The sequence below is a fragment of the Tiliqua scincoides genome, chromosome 4, assembly GCF_035046505.1.
Source record: "Tiliqua scincoides isolate rTilSci1 chromosome 4, rTilSci1.hap2, whole genome shotgun sequence".
Taxonomy (NCBI): Eukaryota; Metazoa; Chordata; class Lepidosauria; order Squamata; family Scincidae; genus Tiliqua; species Tiliqua scincoides.
In genome coordinates, this window is record NC_089824.1 from 182008521 (window position 1) to 182027587 (window position 19067).

General features: G+C 45.1%; 1 protein-coding gene across 2 annotated transcripts in view; it reads left to right on the forward strand.

Annotated features, from left to right (window-relative positions):
• The first annotated feature begins 1265 nt into the window (after positions 1-1265).
• The window catches only part of RAP1A (RAP1A, member of RAS oncogene family), a 106363-nt gene continuing 88561 nt past the window's right edge, over positions 1266-19067 (forward strand). Inside the window, exon 1 of one of the 2 annotated variants that reach the window (XM_066623909.1) lies at positions 1266-1453. The gene's annotated coding sequence lies outside the window, so the exon portion shown is untranslated. Of the gene's footprint in view, positions 1454-1722; positions 1825-19067 lie in introns of those variants that run through there. The other variant, XM_066623910.1, reaches the window with a different exon arrangement.

A 19067-nucleotide genomic window follows, 5' to 3' on the forward strand; every position in this document is an offset into this window, starting at 1 on the left:
CTAGCTGGCTCTCTGCTGCACTCATTTTTCTAGCAGGTGTGCCCTATCTAACAGCTGTGCCCTATCTGCATTCTGAAAGGGTCCTGAGCTTTCTCCCTCCCACCTGGGGACAGTGCTTGTCAACATTTATCCTCCACAGTAGCACTTTGCATGGTCCACCTATTGCAAGTACAACCAAAAATATCTGGCGATGATGTCATTGCCAGTTACTTCTAGATTGGGAGGCGAGACACAATGCAACAGACACTGGTAAGAGGTTCAAGGTGAACGAGGACATTTTTGAGCAAGTGAAAAGCGCATGCTAGAGCTCTGCCTGTTGAGTCCAGCCTCCTACTGCTGCTTGTCGGATTGCATTGCTAAGAGGCAGTGTGGCTCCATGTGAGTGATGTAATTCTTGAATGCCCCCCTGTGCAAACATGCATGCAGAAAGCAAGTGCTTCAGGAAGCAAAGTTCTACCCTAGCCAGTTCTTCTCACCCGACACCACCTCCAGTGCCACCAGTGGTAGGAGTAGGAGTACCACTGGTGGAGAAACACTGCTCCATTGAAGTGACCCAATTCTTGAATGCCCTCTGTGCAAACATCCCTGCAGGCAGAAAGCAAGTACTTCTGGAAGCTAAGTTCTACCCTAGCCGACTCATTATTATATTATTATACTTGATTTTTACCCCGCCTTTCTCCCCAAAGGGACTCTCCCCGAAGGGACCCTGGAAGGGGCTCATCCCACCAGACACCACCTCCAGTGTCACCAGTGGCACTAGTACTGCTGGTGGAGAAACACTACTCCCTTGGAGTGAGGCATTTCTTGAATGCCCCCTGCACAAACTTCCCTGCACACAGAAAGCAAGCTATTCAGGATGCAAAGTTCTATCCTAGCCGGCTCATGCCACCGAACACCACCTCCAGTGCCACCAGTGGTAGGAGTACTGCTGGTGGAGAAACAACTGCTCCATAGGAATGACCCGATTCCTGAATGCCCCCCTGCGCAAACATCCCTGCACGCAGAAAGCAAGCGCTTCAGGATGCAGAGTTCTACCCTAGCCGGCTCATGCCACCGGACACCACCTCCAGTGCCACTGCTCGCGCACGCGTCTCCTGCTGCTGCCTGGGCAGCTCCCGCTTCGGAGCCCGATGGAGGGGAGCGGCGGAGAGGAGGCGCTTCGGCGGGCAGCGGTAGGCGCCCCTGGCTGGCACCGCGGCCGAGCCCTCCTCTGCTCCCGGCCGTCCCCGGACTCGCCGCGCTGGTCCGCCCCGCCCCGCCGCGCTCGCTCCTCCCCAGTCCGAGGGTGGAAAGGGGGGCGGAGCGGACGTGCTGCTGCTGCTGCCGCCGCCGCCGCGGACTGGAGCCACCAAGCCCGGAGCCAGGCGAGCAGCGGAGAGCCGCGGAAGGAAGGAGCCGAGCAGGCAGGAGCGCAGAGGGCGGCTTGGCTCGGCCCGCAGGCAGCGGCGACGGGGTAAGGAGGGCTGCGGGCAGGGGCTGCTGGTGCTGCGGCGGCGGGCGACGCCTCCCGGTCCTGCGCTCTGTGCGCCCTGGCTGGCTCCCCCGCCTCTCCCGCAGCCAGGCCGAGGGGCCCTGCTGCTTCCCCTGGCTCAGGGCCGACAGGGAGGGACGCGCGCAGGGCTCGGGAGTGCTCCCTCCGAGCGCGGGGGCACACGCTGGGGCCTCCCCCGGAGCTGGAAGGGAAGGGTGGCTGCCGGCCGGGGAGGAGGAGGAGGAAGAAAGGACTTTGGAGGGAGACGCCGTGACAGCCAGCCGGGCTGGAGCCGCGCCAAGGAAGTGGCTGCTGGCCGGGGTGGCTGCAGTCCTCTCCACGCTTCCCTGGGAGTAAGCCCCACTGACTCGATTGGGACTGACTTCTGAGTAGACCGGCAGAGGAAGGGCTCTGAGGCTGCAGTCCTCTCCACACTTTCTTGGAGGAAGCCCCACTTCCTCGAATGGGACTGACTTCTGAGTAGACAGGCATAGGCGATGGGCTATGCGGCTGCAGTGCTATCCACACTTTCCTGGGAGTAAGCCCCTTTGACTATAGTGGGACTTCGATCTGAGTAGACACTCATAGGATTGGCCTCTGAGTCTCTAATCCTATCCACACTTTCCTGGCAATAAGCCCCATTGACTTTAAGGGGGTTTACTTCTGAGTAGACAGGCATAGGTTTGGGCTCTGAGGCTGCCATCCTATCTACAATTTCCTGACAGTAAGCCCCATTGACTATAATGGGACTTAGATCTGAGTAGGCATGCATAGCATTGGGCTCTCAGGTTGCAATACTATCCACACTTTCCTGGGAGTAAGCTCCATTGACTATGATGGGAGTTACTTTTGAGTAGACAGGGTTAGCATTGGGCTCTGTGTCTCTGTGCGGTGGAGGTTCAGCAGTGTGTGTGTCTTGGCCCACCCATGGGTGGCTGAGCTGCCAGGGCCCTGCGGTAGGGGGCTGGAGGGAGGCTATGGTGTTCTTGAGCTGGGGGTCTGACAGCAGATGAGACAGCTCCATCTGGGACTTCATGGCTGGGAGCTGCCTCCTTATTTTGCTGGGCTGCTCCATCCTGTCAGAGAAGAATGATTGATTGACAGGAGAGGGAGTGTGTTTGTGTTCCATCCATAGCCTGGGAAGGCAGGGAGAGCAGAGCACTCCGAAGGGGAATGTGGGAACCTCTGCTGACAAAAGTGAAGGAGAAGCAGTGGGTGCTGTGAATCTCTTTGCAGCTAGTGCAGTGTGCATGATGCTGGGGGGTTGGGGGGGAAGCTGTCTCTCCCTCCCTTGCCACCTCAAGGGGATCTGGCTGGGTGATTAGGGGGCAAAATGGCAACTAGAACTTCTTTTGCTCCTGCTGGGGTGCAGCACTGAATTGGTCCCCTTCTGTAGTGGTTGGCAGGGATCTGAGTCATGTGGCTGGATTTTCAAACTTCTGTGGTTGCTGGTTGTTTGGGCCCCCCACGAGGTGCTTTCTCATGTTCCTGTGGTTTACCTGGTGATATTTCTACATGGTAGCAAACTTGGCATTGTAATTAAGGGGACTTAACCAATTAAATCTTCTCTTTGTTTGGGAGCTACTACCAAGATACAATCCCCCATGTAGAAATGGTGCATATTTAGCTATTCATTCTCCCCCCCTCCACACACACACAGCTAAGACTGACTGGCTATCCATCCACTAGGCTTTTGGTAATTCATTGGTGCATCCTTATCTGTCGCTGTGGCATCATTGTGGCATTTGTCATGCTTGACCTGCTCTCTGATGAGACCCCCTTTCCTCTTCCGCCTCCCTTCAGACCTCTGCTCCTTGCTAGTGCCATCAATGAGGAAGTGAAAGACAGAATTTCGTCACCATTTCCCATGCAACAGGCTATCAGGAGAAGAAATTAGGCGCCAGCGTCCCTGTACTTCTCTGTTTTTGGGCTGTTGTAGTTGGTGGGACTCTCGGCAGCCCAGCTTCTGCAAATCATTCCTGAGTCCACCCTGGTGCTGCTGCCGCCACCACCCTGTGGCTGTGTTAGTTCTGAGGTATGGCTTGTCTTCCTCTCTGTCATCAGGACTTTACTTTGGAGGTGCTTATCTGGGTCAAAGGCCACCTCTTGATTCTTGTGACACTTCCTTTGACAGTTTCCAGATGAAGGAGGCTCTCCTGTAGGGTCAAGTGCTTGTTTCTTCTTGCATGGGCCATTCTCTCTCTGACTGTAGGGGAAAATCCTTTTTGGTTAAGCTTTGTTGCAAGCTTGTGTTTGAACACCTAAGAAGGCATGAAAGCATTGCCTCTGATTTAAAAAGTGGCTAAGCATCCATGAGGACATCTCTTTTTGGATGAACTAGTATTTCAAAATGGTGCAGGAAGGGACTGATGCCACCCAATAGGTGTCTCTCTGTGTGGAACCTCCTTCCCTCCTTAGTGAGAGAAGCACAGTAGACAGGAAACTTTTTTCCCCAGAAATTTGGTCTTGCTGGTTTCATTGCTAGGTAATGGTGAGTCTCTGTAGTGGGAGTGCCTGCTGAAGTAGCAACATCAGGTCTGTTTAGCATTGGCACTGCAGTTCTTGTGTTGTAACTTAACAGTGTATGGTAAGACCCCAGCCTTCACAGTCAAATCATTGACTGAGGTTATTGTGAGAGGGAAGGCAGACACATTTCATTTGTCATCCCCATTGGATTGAGACCTGGTTGAAGACCAGGAAACAAAGAGTGGGTGTCAGTGGGCAATTTTCACAATGGACAGAGGTGAAAAGCAGTGTGTCCCAAGGATCTGTCCTGTGCTTTTCAACCTCTTCATAAATGACCTGGAGACAGGGGTGAGCAGTGAGGTGGCTGAGTTTGCAGATGACACCAAACTTTTCCAAGTGGTGAAGACCAAAAGTGATTGTGAACGGCTCCAGAAGGATCTCTCCAAACTGGCAGAATGGGCAGCTAAATGGCAGATGCGTTTCAGTGTAAGTAAGCGTAAAGTCATGCACATTGGGGTAAAAAATCAAAACTTCACATATAGGCTGATGGGTTCTGAGCTGTCTGTGACAGATCAGGAGAGAGATCTTGGGGTGGTGGTGGAAAGGTCGATAAAAGTGTCGACCCAATGTGTGGCGGCAGTAAAGAAGGCCAATTCTATGCTTGGGATCATTAGAAAAGGTATTGAGAACAAAACGGCTAATATTATAATGCTGTTGTACAAATCGATGGTAAGGCCACACCTGGAGTATTGTGTCCAGTTCTGGTTGCCACATCTCAAAAAGGACATAGTGGAAATGGAAAGGTGCAAAAGAGAGCGACTAAGATGATTGCTGGGCTGGGGCACCTTTCTTATGAGGAAAGGCCACAGCATTTGGGCCTCTTCAGCCTAGAAAAGAGACGCCTGGGGGGGGGACATGATTGAGACATACAAAATTATGCAGGGGGTGCACAAAGTGGATAGAGAGATGATCTTTACAATCTCAAATAACACCAGAACCAGGGGACATCCACTAAAATTGAGTGTTGGGAGAGTTAGAACAGACAAAAGAAAATATTTCTTTACTCAGTGTGTGGTTGGTCTGTGGAACTCCTTGCCGCAGGATGTGGTGACGGCATCTGGCCTGGACGCCTTTAAAATGGGATTGGACATGTTTCTGGAGGAAAAATTCATTATGGCTTTACAAGCCAAGATGTGTATGTGCAACCCCCTGATTTTAGAAATGGGCTGTGTATCAGAATGCCAGATGCAAGGGAGGGCACCAGGATGCAGGTCTCTTGTTATCAGGTGTGCTCCCTGGGGCATTTGGTGGGGCTGCTGTGAGATACAGGAAGCTGGACTAGATGGGCCTATGGCCTGATCCAGTGGGGCTGTTCTTATGTTCTTATGAACGTGATGAATGGAGAATAAACATGATCAGTGTTGAGTAGGGAATGAGAGAGAAGATATTTTGCGGCTTCTGATAGCTGACTAGTTGACCACTGGAATTGGGGTTGTTCCCCCCCCCATCTGCTTATAAAGCCATTTTCAGCCACTGTGCCATGGCACACTGGTGTGCCGCACTTGGTCTGCAGGTGTGCCGCAAGAGTTTAGGGGAGGGTCATTTGTTAGTAGGACCAATGGGGATGTAAGTTCTCCACCAACAGCACGGTGTGCCTTGTCAATTGTCAACACTGATGGTGTGCCTTAACAATTTTAGTACCTTGTCAGTGTGCTGTGAGATGAAAAAGGTTGAAAATCACTGGGTAGTGATAAAATTGGCAAACAAAACTTTAGTGGGGAATCTGAAACAACTTGCAAACAGCTCTAAATGCATATTAAAGTTCTTAAGTTGTTGGTAGCAGCTAAAGTTGTCAGTGCTGCTGAATTATCCAGCTGGCAGCGTTGCAACATACTCCCAGTGTGTTGCTTTTTCAGGATGGCATCGGTGAGTAGGGTTTTCTTTAGGAAAAATGAGTCTCCTGTCATCTAATGCAGTTGTCTGTCTACAGCATTTCCTGTTGTGAAATACTGTATGGTGCATTTCCCCTTTGGAGATGTTGTTGCTATTTGTAATTTGTCGGAGTGGGGGGGGGGGTTTGGCAACATGGTGTGTCTCATGTTGCCTCCACTTGGTGCCTTTTGTACTGACATAGTGGTGGAGAACAATTTTGTTCTATATGCCTTCCTTCCTGAGCAGTACCCCATGTTTTCCAAACATTAAATGTATTTAAAAAGTCCTTGCTGACTGAAATTTAATTAGTGTGGCTCTTAACTTATCTTTGTTATCCTAAATAACTTAGGCATGGAGATAGCTCTGTATACAGTACATTTCAGTTCCAAGACATCTATAAACATCCCACATATATTGGGCAAGGCCTGTGTTGTATTCTCTGGGACTGTAAAACTTTAAGAATAGTTGACGCTCCATTAGTAATCCCTGAGGTGGTATTCATGTGCCATTGGCTGTTAGCTTGTTTGCTAGAAAGAGTGTGGAGACGTTCCAGGTGCAGTGAAGATGTATAAAATCTGAGCTGCAGCGGCAGCTATCAATATCGATGAGAAATGGACATGGAATAAATGACATGATGTCCTTTTTAAAATTGGCTGTGCTTGTCTTCCTAGAATTACTGTGGTATATATTTTTAAACAGATGTAAAAATACTTGTAAATTCAACTCTGAGGTCTTTGCAATGCAGATGTTACTGGCTTGGGCAAATGTCCTGGAAGTCGAAGCTGACATGGAATTTACTGGCTTGTTACCCTAGTTTAGTATTTGTTTTAATTACAGCAGCACTTTGCCCTCTCTTCCTCTTGGAAGTATGGAAGTAATCGAGTATGCATTGTATGTGTTTAAGGATCTTTTGAATGGATTTTATACAATTTAAAGCAAAGTTTCAGATGGGCCATGTTGTCTGGATTTTCATGTTTGTTCCTTCTCTCTGCTGCATCTTAAGATTTCTTCAAGTCGCATCTGAAAGTGGGAAATCTCTTGAAGGGGCATTTGTTATGGCATGAGGAGTCACAGTCCCACAGTCACAGTTGCAAAGGGGTGGCAACAGGATACAGGTATCTTGTTGTCTTGTGTGCTTCCTGAGGCATCTGGTGAGCCACTGTGAGATACAGGAAGCTGGACTAGATGGACCTTTGGCTTGATCCAGCAGGGCTCTTATGTTCTTAACCTTCAGCATAAGGGATTCTTTTTGGCTTGTTTGTCCTAAGATATCTATCATATGTTCCCCAGTACAAATTCCATTGGGATTAATGGAGATAGCGCAAAAGCACAGATGTCTAATGATGCTTGTTTGAATGAGAGCTGCATAAGAGAGATGCTGAATGGGTTGTACTTAGAAGTTTTTAAATCACTGATTTTCCTGACATTGCTGTGATGCTTCTAGAATGGCTCTGGGAATGCCAGCACTTGCATCCTGTTGTGATGGCGGGGTTCAATATTTTGATAATTCTTGTGCTGTGGACTAAATCCGGGACTCTTAAATCACGTGTCTCCTTGCAGGTCGAAAGTTCTTTCCCTTGCAGCTGAAGAAAGAGCTTAAGAACTGCTAACTGTGTGAACTGACAGGAGAAACATGTGTAGTTTTTAAGGTCAAGTGGAGCTGAAACAGGAAGTCCTGTGTTCTGCTGATTCTATAAATAAATCTATTTTCATACACAGTATTTTCATCAAAGCTTGACACTTAGCAAAACAACTATGGTTGTTTCAAAAAGCCTTAAGATCATCCGTACTGAACATGTGAAGTGAGCTTTGCTTCTCTTTTAGAACAGCGGTGCAACCACAGTGTTTGCTGCCACAATTTACTTTCCAGAAAATATGTCTAAGATTATAATGTAGCAAATGATCCTAACCATGTCTGCTCAGAAGTCGGTTCTGCTGCATTTAATGGAACATGTTCCTTAGCATTATTGCGCTGCTTGCATTTATTAGTACTGGATTTTTGTGTACTATGATTTTCTTTGAAGCAGCTGAATAAAGACTGTCTGAATAGTTCACAGTTGAAACCACACACTGAGAAAGTGTGTGCACTGATGTACCAAATGCTATGGATTTCATGCTCCCTCCCACACACAGGAGGGCATTGATGGCATAAAGTGGAATTTAGTTTGGCGGCTTTAAAACATGAGCAAAAAAAAAATCTTTGTAGGACTGAGTCTTTAGAAATGTGCTGGTGCAGAATTTCTGATTTCTAAGTGACTTGCTCAATTTTGTGCTAATGAAGCTGTCACCAAGCCATAGTTGGACCCCAACTCATGGCTGTGCTCATTTATCCTAGTAATGCGCGCTTTAGTAATGCAGCAAAATGCCTACAGTAACACATACACTTTGTGAGCTTGAGGTCTGCTATTTGTAGAAGTCCTGGTAAACGTAACAGTTGTGGCAGAGTCTGTCCTTCAAACATAATATTTTGCCTGTCGCATGTTAAACATGCCCTGAAAAATAATGTACCTGTCTGACACAATCGAAGAGTAGCTCTCTATTTCAGTGGGAGACAGTGAAGTATGCAGCATAATCCCAGACTGTGCAAGCAAAGAATATTTCAGATTTCTAGTATATATTTCCTAGAATGCTGTGGAGCTGAAATGCTCTGAATTGTGGGGTTTAGTCTAGTGGTATGGAATTGTAATGTTTTGAAATAGAGCAGTGATTCTCAAATGTTTTAGCACTGGGACCCACTTTTTAGAATGACAATCTGTTGGGACCCACTGGAAGTGATGTCATTAACCTAGAAATGATGTCAAGGCTGGAAGTGACATCATCAATTTAGGCTTCCAACCTAAGCTGCAAAGGCCAAAGTTCCCATTTTACAGCCTGTTCATTCTATTACTTTGCACAGCTCAGGATTCGAACATTCTGGCTCAGAAGTCAAAGTAGAAGGCAGACTTGGATCCTTCTCCAACCACCTAGCACACCCCCTTTTCCAGTGTCCCATCTTCCTACCTATTTGGGGCAAAGCATCATGCATTTCTCCTACTTGGAGCCTGCCCAGCAGCTTTGTATTTTCAGTGGCAGCTGAGCTAGGTGTTATGCGATCCACCTGAAATTGGCTCGTGACCCACCTTGTGGGTCCCGACCCACAGTTTGAGAAACACTGAAATAAATCTGTTTCTTTCCCCCCCAAAAGAAGAGGAATGTCCAGCAATTCTATTCAAAAGAACATGAGTGTGTATGTGACACAGCACAGTGTTTACTTTTTTAAAAGTAGTAGATCTGAATTGCTGAACTGTACTCTTAGCATGGCTTCATATGATTGCTCTGCATCCACAGTCATGCAAAGTGTGGCTGGCATAACCTGTGTTTTTCAGGACACGTGCTTGGGAACCCAGGGTGTGTTGTCCAAATTGTATGTGTGTGGGTTGTCCAGCAGGAAATGGTGATGCAAGACCAGTGCATCTACAGCAGTCATGTCTGCCTTGTGAACTGTGGACCCCCTTCCTTAAAGATTACAGTTGGTTGCCTTTGTAGTGTTTTTGTGATAGCCATGTGGACAATCATGGGCACCTTGGAATAGATTTTGCTTATGTTAGAGGGAGAACAGAAAGCCATATCCAAGTTGTGTGACACTTATTGATTACACTTTGAATTCAGAGTTCCTGTATTTCTCAGAAAGGCTAATAGCCAAATTCAGATGGAATATGGAAACATTGGAGAGTTTGGGGAATTGGTTTCATTGTTTTAATCTGTCCCTCTGTATTGCCACGTAGCACAGTTTAATTGCAATCTTAATGGAGCATGGTGGCACTTATTTGATGCTGTATATGATTAAAAGATGAGTACATTATTCATTTGTTTGTATAAGGTTTAAAGTAGAAGAGACCCCTGAAAATGTTCTTACTACTTATTTAAAAGAAAGATAAGGAATAAAGCATGTTTCTGGTGAACCTCAGAGTTTCTGTGAGTTGATTGCTTCTAAAATAACCCAGATATACATTGCAGCAAAAGGTTTTTGGATTTCAGAAATCCCCCTGGATTGCAAACAAAACCACAACTGAAGCTACCCAGTTTCCTTGTTGAGAAGCTGAGCTCAGGATGGAACTACATGCAGGAATCCCCCCTTTTCTGGGTATAGCAGTTCTCCTGGCAACTGAGAACTGTTTGACTTTCCTTCTAAAATATCATAGCAGTGTTGTAATCCAGTCTAAAATCTTTAGTATTAATGTATGAGGTGAGTGTGGTTTTCTCTCTCTCTAAATCATGGCTTCAATTCAACAGGAAAACCTCTTGTTGCATATGAAATTCTCATGGAAAACCAGAGTTTAATCAGCTTTTTATGGTTGTTGGCAACTTTTTACAGTTGTTGGCAAATAATCTAATTAAGGAAGATTTCATTTCATGACAAGATGTTCAGCAGAGCATAACGTTCTGAAGTGCAACTTGGTAACACAATCAGATACAGGATATAATAAGGAGGGTCACAGTCTCCATGACTTCTGGCTAGATTAGCAGATAAGGCGATCATAATTTTGTGTGCAAAGCTTTGTCAAGCATGCCTGACCTCTCAAAGCCATCCTGCCTTCTCTCCTCTTCCATCCCTTATCCTAAATAAGAACAGAAGCGATAGTAGCAAGTGATAATATTTGGTTGTACTTTTGAATATATTTGGTATGTGGATGCAGGATTTGGGACCTGTTATGTGTTCCTCATACTTAGGGGCAGCCTTGACTTAATATAGCTTCTGGACGGAAGCTGTGGATGGAGTGAGAGGAGAGAAATGGGGATTAGGAGGACAGAAAATAAAAGGTCTTCTATAAAAAAGCCAAGGCAAGATAATATGCTGAAGCAGCCTTTCCTAAAGCATGGGTTGTGGGCTGGGCCCTCCCCTTGCAGCCACATGGCTCTAAATTGGGTTAATTCTGGAAGCATTGCACAGCCCCAAGGTTTCTTCTGCGGCAAAACTGGAAGTGGCTTTCGGAGGCTTATACAAGCCATTCTGAAACCTGTGGAGGCCAGTAGAGTGGGTTAATGGGCCATTGTGACCCAGAAGAGGCCTCCCTGACATCTCCAGGGGCGTCATAACCCACCATGGAGGCTGAGGTGGGTCACAGCGCCGTTAAGGTCAGGCACTGCTGTGCCATAGCATTGTTCCAGAGGAGCAACTACTTGACCCTCTTCTGCAGATTTTCTTCCTGTTTTGCCACAACTTTGCAATCTTCTTGATTAAAAATCTGATCTGTTTTTGGATAGACCCTTGAGAGCGAGCAGGATGCACCCCGCCATGGTTTGTGAAGAAATAGCTTGTGCCTTTCCTTGCAAGTGTCTCCACTTCCTTAGCATGTGTAGCACAGTGGCAGTAAATAAAAGAAACTTGGAGCTTTAGCTGCTAGGGGAAGTTTCCTGTTCTTGTCCCATACAAGACTAACAGGATCATAGGTAGGAGATTCTTGATAGAAAGTTTATTATGGATATTCTGGTATGGGATATGCATTTAAGTTGAAATAAAGATGGTGTGTTGGCATTATTCTCATTTTCTTCCCAAATATGCAAGTTGGTATGTGGTTTCTCATTTAGATTCTATGTTAACACTACCTGCTTGACACACCTGATTATGTCAAAGAAACTTGTATGTACTCTTTAGACATATTTACGCTTCCTCGTATTTTTAAAGCAACCTCTTCTACAATGGCCCCTTTTGTGTCCAGTTGTAGCCTTGGACATTCTTCACATAACTGATTCTGAAATTGCTTGATTTTTGGTGGACTGTATGCACAGAGAACCTGAATGTGCAAACTTTTTCTCAGCAGAGTCATTTCTTTTAGGCAGGAACGATGGGAATGAATTTTAAACCTTGTTTTTGTTTTCCTTGTGCCATGAGAAGTTTTGAGTAGAACATTGATAATAAGATCTACTCTTCTGTACATTCTCCTTCCTTCCCTCCTGTGTATTTAAAGAATGATTTTCTGGACTTTATTCTGAATTCCTGTGCACTCTGCAAAGGTTATTCACAAGATCCCTCTTCCTCAGTAGCATTTAATAGGTTGAATAAGTGCCTGTCTTACTGGCTTAACATTCTAAAAAACATGTCTCTTGTGAATGTTGTAACTGGCACCAGAGTGTGCTGTTCTGTGGTTTCCATGTTGAAGTTGTCGTTTTGACTAGTTCAGACAGTATTATTTGTTCTTACAACATAAGACTGTAAGGATAAAACCCTGGTTATGCTATAAATCATGTTGTCTCAATTCCACTTCATAGAGAATTGTCAACCTTTGAAATAGCTGTGAGATTAAAGGGCATTAATCTAAGCTCTCAGGCCCTCGTTGAATATGTTCTGAATTGATTTGATCTTGCTTCTCCTAATAAATGTCTAAGCAGCCCACAACAGAGAATGGTCAAAGGTCAAATGAAATGTGTTGTTTCTGCAAAGCATGGCAGGGAACATATTTTCTCCAAGCCATTTCTTGAGTGTGTTTGGAAGAACTTTTCAGATCTAAACATGATTGATATAAAAGCAGAGAGCTAGCAAATCAATTGCTGTTTCCTTTGAAAGCTCCTTATGGGGATAACATTTATATCCTAAAGGCTGATGAACAGATAGGCCTTCCATGCTTTGTTCTTCTTTCAGGGCATTGAAAGTGTTTTAAAATTCAGGGTTGTGATGAGCCACTCCCTTGGCTTCCTGTAGCAAGTGAAAATCGCCTGTAGGTGACCAAGCAAAGGAGGTTTATAAAAATTACAAGAGAATTGGGTTTTTTTTTTTAGACCATTGTTGTGTTACCACAAATGACTAACTAACTACATAATAATAGTCTTTTGATCTAATAAGTTTAGTGGACACATTTTGCAGGTCTTTTCTAAGCTGAGAGTTTGACAGCCCAATCCTTAACTTTCCAGCACCAATGCAGACATGACAACAGGGTGCACTTATCCTGTGGTGGGGGGACAGTCATAGAGGCCTCCTCAAGGTAAGGGAATGTTTGTTTCCTTATCTTGGGGCTGCATTGGCACTAGAAAATTGGGTAGGACTGGGCTGTTAGTCTGACAATTTAAAACGGATTAGACCTCAATTTCTTACAACCTGCTTTTCTGCTCTTACAGTGCTGTCACTACAACTGTCTTTAGTGACAGATTGTCTGCCTCTCTTCCCCTCAGAGGAAGAGGGGTAGACAAGTTGTTACTATAGACCAATGATGGCTAACCTTTTAGAGACCGAGTGCCCAGAATGCAACCCAAAACCCACTTATTTATCACAAAGTGCCAACAAGGCAATTTAACCTGAATATTGAGGTTTTAGTTTAGAAAAAACAACTCATACGTTAACATCTTTTACTCACTATTATTCGTAACCCTTAATGAACTTTTCTTCTAGAAATTTGTCCAATCCCTTCTTAAAGGCATCTAGGCAAGTTGTCATCACTGCTTCCTGTGGCAAAGAGTTCTACAAACTAATTACATGCTGGGCAAAGAACTATTGTCAGGGAGGGGGTGACTGCAAGACCTTGCTACTGCTCATTTTCTCAAACAAGAAAATATATATTTTTAAAAAAGACCCACCCACAGAAGTGGGCTCTAAGGCTGCAATCTCAGCCACTCTTTCCTAGGAGTAAGCCTCATAGACTCTAATGGGGCTTACTTCTGAGTAGACATGCACAGGAGCAGGCTCCAATCCCAGGCACTCTTTCCTGGGAGTAAGCCTCATTGACTCTAATGGGGCTTACTTCTGAGTAGACATGCATAGAAATGGGCTCTCAGGCTGCAATCCAAGCCACGCTTTCCTGGGAGCAAGCCCCAATGACTCTAATGGGACTTCCTTCTGAGTAGAGATGCATGGGCTTGGGCTCTTAAACTACCAGCACCCCCTCCTTTTGACTAGGGCTGCAATCCTACCCTCACTTTCCTGGGAGTAAGCCCCACTGACTACAGTGAACTTACTTCTGAGTAGACATGCAATCCTACAGTAGGATTGGGCTCTGAGGCTGCAATCCCAGCCACGCTTTCCTTGGAACAAGCCCCAAGCAGCAGCAGCAGCTTTGCTGAGCCTGCCCGACAGGCTGGCTGCTTGCGAGCCTTCCGCCTCACCCCAGACAGGGGAGGGAGGAAGCGCTCCCATTGGGCTGCTGGGAGTGACTCCTCCCCGGGGGCCTGGCTCTTCCCCTGTTCCTCCCCCCCTTGGCCTCGCCCCTCCCTCCTTTGCCCCGGCTGCTGGCGCCTTCCAGGGGCAGCGAGCAGAGGCTTGCGCCTGGCAGCTGGCAGATGACTTTGAGTGCCCACCAACAATGTTCTGTGTGCCCTCCATGGCACGCGTGCCATAGTTTAGCCATCACTGCTATAGACAGTTGCCCTAAAAACAGAGCCACAGAACCCAGAAGAGTTTTTAGAGATTTTCATCTGCTGTGCTCCGAACTCCCACAACACACCTGTGTACCTTTTGTGGCACACCAATGTGCTACGGCACACCGGTTGAAAATCAGTGCACTGTGGCCATGCAACTTTGCTGTGTAATTTTCCAAATACATTGAATTTACCATTTTCTGTGATTGAAAGTGAATCTCATGTGAAGTAATTTCAGCTAACCAAATCTGGAAACTATTCAGCATAATGAAGCAAGACCCTTCAGTGCTGCCTTATTAACTACCACATAATTTGAATGTATTCTTTTCTCAAGTGCAGTTCAAGGCCATATTTTTATAAATGGGTTTGAGGTTCTTGGGTTTTAAAGTGGCACCCGAGAGCGAAGTGTGTATCATCACAGGGTCTTTATGACACCTCTTGCTCCGTTTAGTTGAAGCACTTTTTGTACTTATGCCACTTGAAGCAATACTACTTTGTCTCTTTGACTTGGCTTTGATCATCTGTCACTAGTTTGAGCGAAGGCTGCGGAGATTGGCCCCTGCGTGATTCCATCCTCTCTTGAGTTGAAGACTGGAGATAAGCGAGATCTAAATTGGATTACCCTTCACAGAATTATCTGGGTATTGAAACTATGTTCATAGATACAGTATGTGAGTGGTCAGACACTGTTCCTTTGGCATGGGTCTCCTGGCATTTGTTAATAGGTTTTTAATTAACTTTCCAGACATCTTAGCTCTGTTCTGAGTGCTTTATGTGTTGTCATAATTGTGTTACATTGAGTAATACATTTGTTTTCCATTTCATTTCTCAAGGCATGTGACCCAGGCACATCTTTACCCAAGTGCCTCATTCAGGTGGTGAAAATTATAAACTCAGTCTGTCAATATTGTCCTGCAGCTAATAATATAAACTTGCAACTCTCTGTTAACCTAAGTATTCTCGTAAAGTTAGTTTCATATCTCTGAAGATGGAGTGTGTGGTGGTGGGGGCATCATGGAAATGATTGACTCTGGTATGTTTCTTCCTTTTCTAAATGAGAACAAAAGACTGAATTAGTTGTAGCTCAGAAGTCTTAGGTTGTTGTTGAAAAGCTGAAAAAAATAACTAGTAGAAATCAATCCACAATCCAAGTACTGCAATACTTTTTAAAGACAAACTTAAGAGTTACAGACATCAAGCAGTGAGCATTTGGGTTCTGTATCTCTTCATCAGGCTAGATCAGTGGTTCCCAAACTTCTTTGACTGGCTGCTCCCCTGACCTACTGGGCCATTTCTTGCATCTCCCCATTAGGGCTACAATCCTATACATTATATAGAGTGGCAGGTTTTTTGCAAGGATTCTGCTGCTCCCCTGGCTGGTTTTCACAGCTTCCCGGGAAGACACAGCTCATAGGTTGGTAGACCTGGGCTAGATCAGGGGTCTCTAAACTTTTAGGCCAGAGGTCCACATCCAATATCTGGCATGATGTCGAGGGCTGGAAGATTAAATATAAAATTTAAATAAATGCATTAGCAAGCCTGAGGTCTTCGGATGGCCCAAAAACATCACTTCTAGTTTTTCAGGAAAACCAGGAAGGAAGTGATGTTTTTAAGCCTTTAGAAGGCATTTTGAGGGGAGGGGCATGGCCTCCCAGACCCTCAGAACACCCTCCAGATGCAACTGGAGCATCGCTCTGGTCACATTCGGTTGAGTGGGCCAGAGGCTTGCCGCAGGCCGAATATAGGCTTGTCACAGGCTGCATCTGGCAACTCCTGGGCTAGATGATAAGCAAAAGGATGTGGAGGGTCAATGGACAATCTCTAGCTCAGCATTTTTCAGCCCTTTTCATCTCATGGCACACTGATAAGGTGCTAAAATTGTCAAGACACACCATCAGTTTTTTGACAATTGACAAGGCACACCTAGCTGCTGGCAGGGTTGCTCACATCCTCCAATGGTCCTACTAATAAATGACCCTCCCTCAAACTCCTGCAGCACACCTTTGGATCATTTGTGGCACACTAGTGTGTCTTAGAACAGTGGCTGAAAATAGCAGGTCAACAATATTGTAACCTTTTAGGAAAAAAGTCGTCACTCTCATGTTATATACTTGGTAATTTCTTACATTTTTAAATTCAGGCTTTTGTATCCCTCTGGTGGAGTGTGACCATGAGCCTAATCAGACCTTGACACTAATTCATTAGTATGAGGCTTACGTAGCTTACTCAGCTGCTCAAAAATATAATGAGATGCAAAACGGCAGACTGTGGAAGAGATCCATCGTGCCTCACAATAGTTTTAAATTTGGCCATAATCTTTTTTCTTTTTACTATATTAACATTCCACCATGCGGGCCTCTGGGAAAAGCACTTTTTGTGCTCATGTAGCTCTGGGAAGGTGGGAAGTTTGTTTCATTATCTCTTAAACTTCTCATTATTAGCTGCTGCTAGATCAGCAGTTCTCAAACTCTCAGGGAGAGTGTGAGCTGCAGTAAGTTTGTGCGAGAGGGAAAGGCAGCGATGTGATCCCCTGGATCACAATGCTTTGGAGGGGTATAGGGGCTTGCTTCCACTTACCAGAGCCTGCAACAGTCTCCTGGGAATGCAATGAGCCCCCATGCCAGCTTCCACAGGGCTCCCCACACTGCAGAGTCCCTCAAAATTGCAGTCGTGACCTCTTCTGGTTTTGTGTTAACTAAACTGGAAGTGGTCGTGATTGTGGTTTTTGCTGAGTCTGTGGCATGGGGAGCACTGTGGAGGCTGGCGCGGGGGCTCCCCACACCGCCGGTAGGCTGCTACAGGCTCTGGTAAGTGGCAGCAAGCACCTGTGCCCCTCCAAAGCAGCACAATCCAGCAGATTGCATCTCTGCCTCCCCCCCGCACCTGTCCCTTACAGGAGCAGAGGCCAGGGCTTTCTGGATGGGGCTTCGTGAAACCCCAGTTTGAGAACCACTGTGCTAGGTAGTTGCTTCCTGGCTTGTCTTCCTCCAAAACCTTTCTGTCACTATTACATGTGGTGACAACCTAAGAAATGGCTAACAAAACTTCTAAAAGCAACACTGATTTAGAAGGAAGAAGAACCACTGTAATAATATCATTCCGTTTTTGTTGTACAACACTTTGGGAGTCTTTTTAATTTTTTTAAACTGAAAAGCAAGCTACAGTTTTAAAAAATAATCTTAGAAGGTGAAAGTATTGATCCGTGTGGTGTGACAAAGTTTCAGGAAAGATAATAAGCTGGAGTGCAAAATGAAAGGGATTTGTTAAACTTTGAATCTGAAAACAGTGCCAATTTAAATTGTTCCATATCATGCATTCCAGTCTTGTGCACTTATAATGCAGTCCTGTGCAGGTCTACTCAGAAATCAGTTCCATTGTGTTCAATATTGCTTGCTCCCAGGAAAGTGTGTACAGTAATATTTCTCCTAATGTGGGGGATTTGTTCTGGAAAGTCAAGCGCTGTGTGAAACTGTGCAGTAGGATACATTTTTAATGTAAACTTAATTTTTAAAGGCAGGAAATGGGAACTGATTGGCCTAGATTGCACTTCCCCCTTTGGCTAGAATAGCTGTCAATAATGCTGGGGCAAAAAGTACTGTAGCAAATCATTGCGAAGGAAATAGCAATTTGGGAAGTCTTTATTATGTAGGATTTCAGCCTTAGATCTTTGGTATTGCAGCAGATATTACTGGTAACAGAATAGTGCAAACCTTTGCAAATGGAAAAACAAAGTCCATTAGAAGTTGCATTGGCCTAATCAACCGACCCTGAATAATCTCATATCCTGTAACTTATTTAAAAAATGCAACATGAAACATTGTCTGTCTCCTGAAATTGGAAGGTGGTAAGGAGGTGGCGGCTATATAATCTGACTTTTAGAAGAAGTGGAAGCAAGTGATTCTTAACTTCTTCAAATAGCATTTCTATCTCTGTGTGTACAAATGTGACATTTCAGATTTCATCTGATTATAATAAGGATTTCAAAGTGGTGGGTCCTTTGGGTCTGCGAGCAACAACTCTCTGTGCAAATAGTTGACAGCAGAAATTCTAAGGCAGTGACCATGTTGTAAGTTGTTATCTGTTTTCCACGTTATATACTCAATAGTGTATAAATACTTCTGTTGCTATAAACCAGTGGTTCTTAGCCCTTTTTAGGGTCACAGAACCCTTTGAGAATTTGGTGGAAACTGTAGACCCTGTCCTCAAAAACATGAACATAAATATATACGCACAATTTCTTTGTTCCCAGTTTATGGGCCCCCTGCAATAGATTTGGAACCCTGCTGTAGGCTGTGACTACTTGGGTAATACCCATTTCAGCCACCCTTTCTCAAGTTAATTCAATAACTTTAATGTAGTGTATGGTCAATTGGCAAAGATATTATCTTCCTTGCTTACTTTCATCCTAGCATGGCAAAGGTCTGATTAATGCAAACATGAACTTCACTTTAAGACAACACTCCATTGTCATATTTTGACTTGCAGCAGAATGTGTGAACTACTTTGGTTGCAAAGCAGTATGTTGAAGCTTTCAGGTTGTGAGAGGAGATACTGTAAAATTGTAACGTTTGAATAGTGAAGACTGTTCCACACATGGATATGATTTCTTGAGGTTGCCATCATCAAGTGATGAACAGAACATGTATGTGATAACTCACACATTTTTTTCATTCTAGCATCCAGTCTTTAAGCATGCAATTCTTAAGCCTGCAATTCTAAATTGTCTCCCATATTTACAGATGTCTCAAGTTCCAGGTGTCTGTGAGGTTGTTTTGTTCATAAGTTCAGTACTATCATCTTCCCGCCTTGTATCTGTCAGTTTCACTCAGAATGCTGTCACTATTTCTAGTTTCACTCCAGTCCTCAGTTTCAC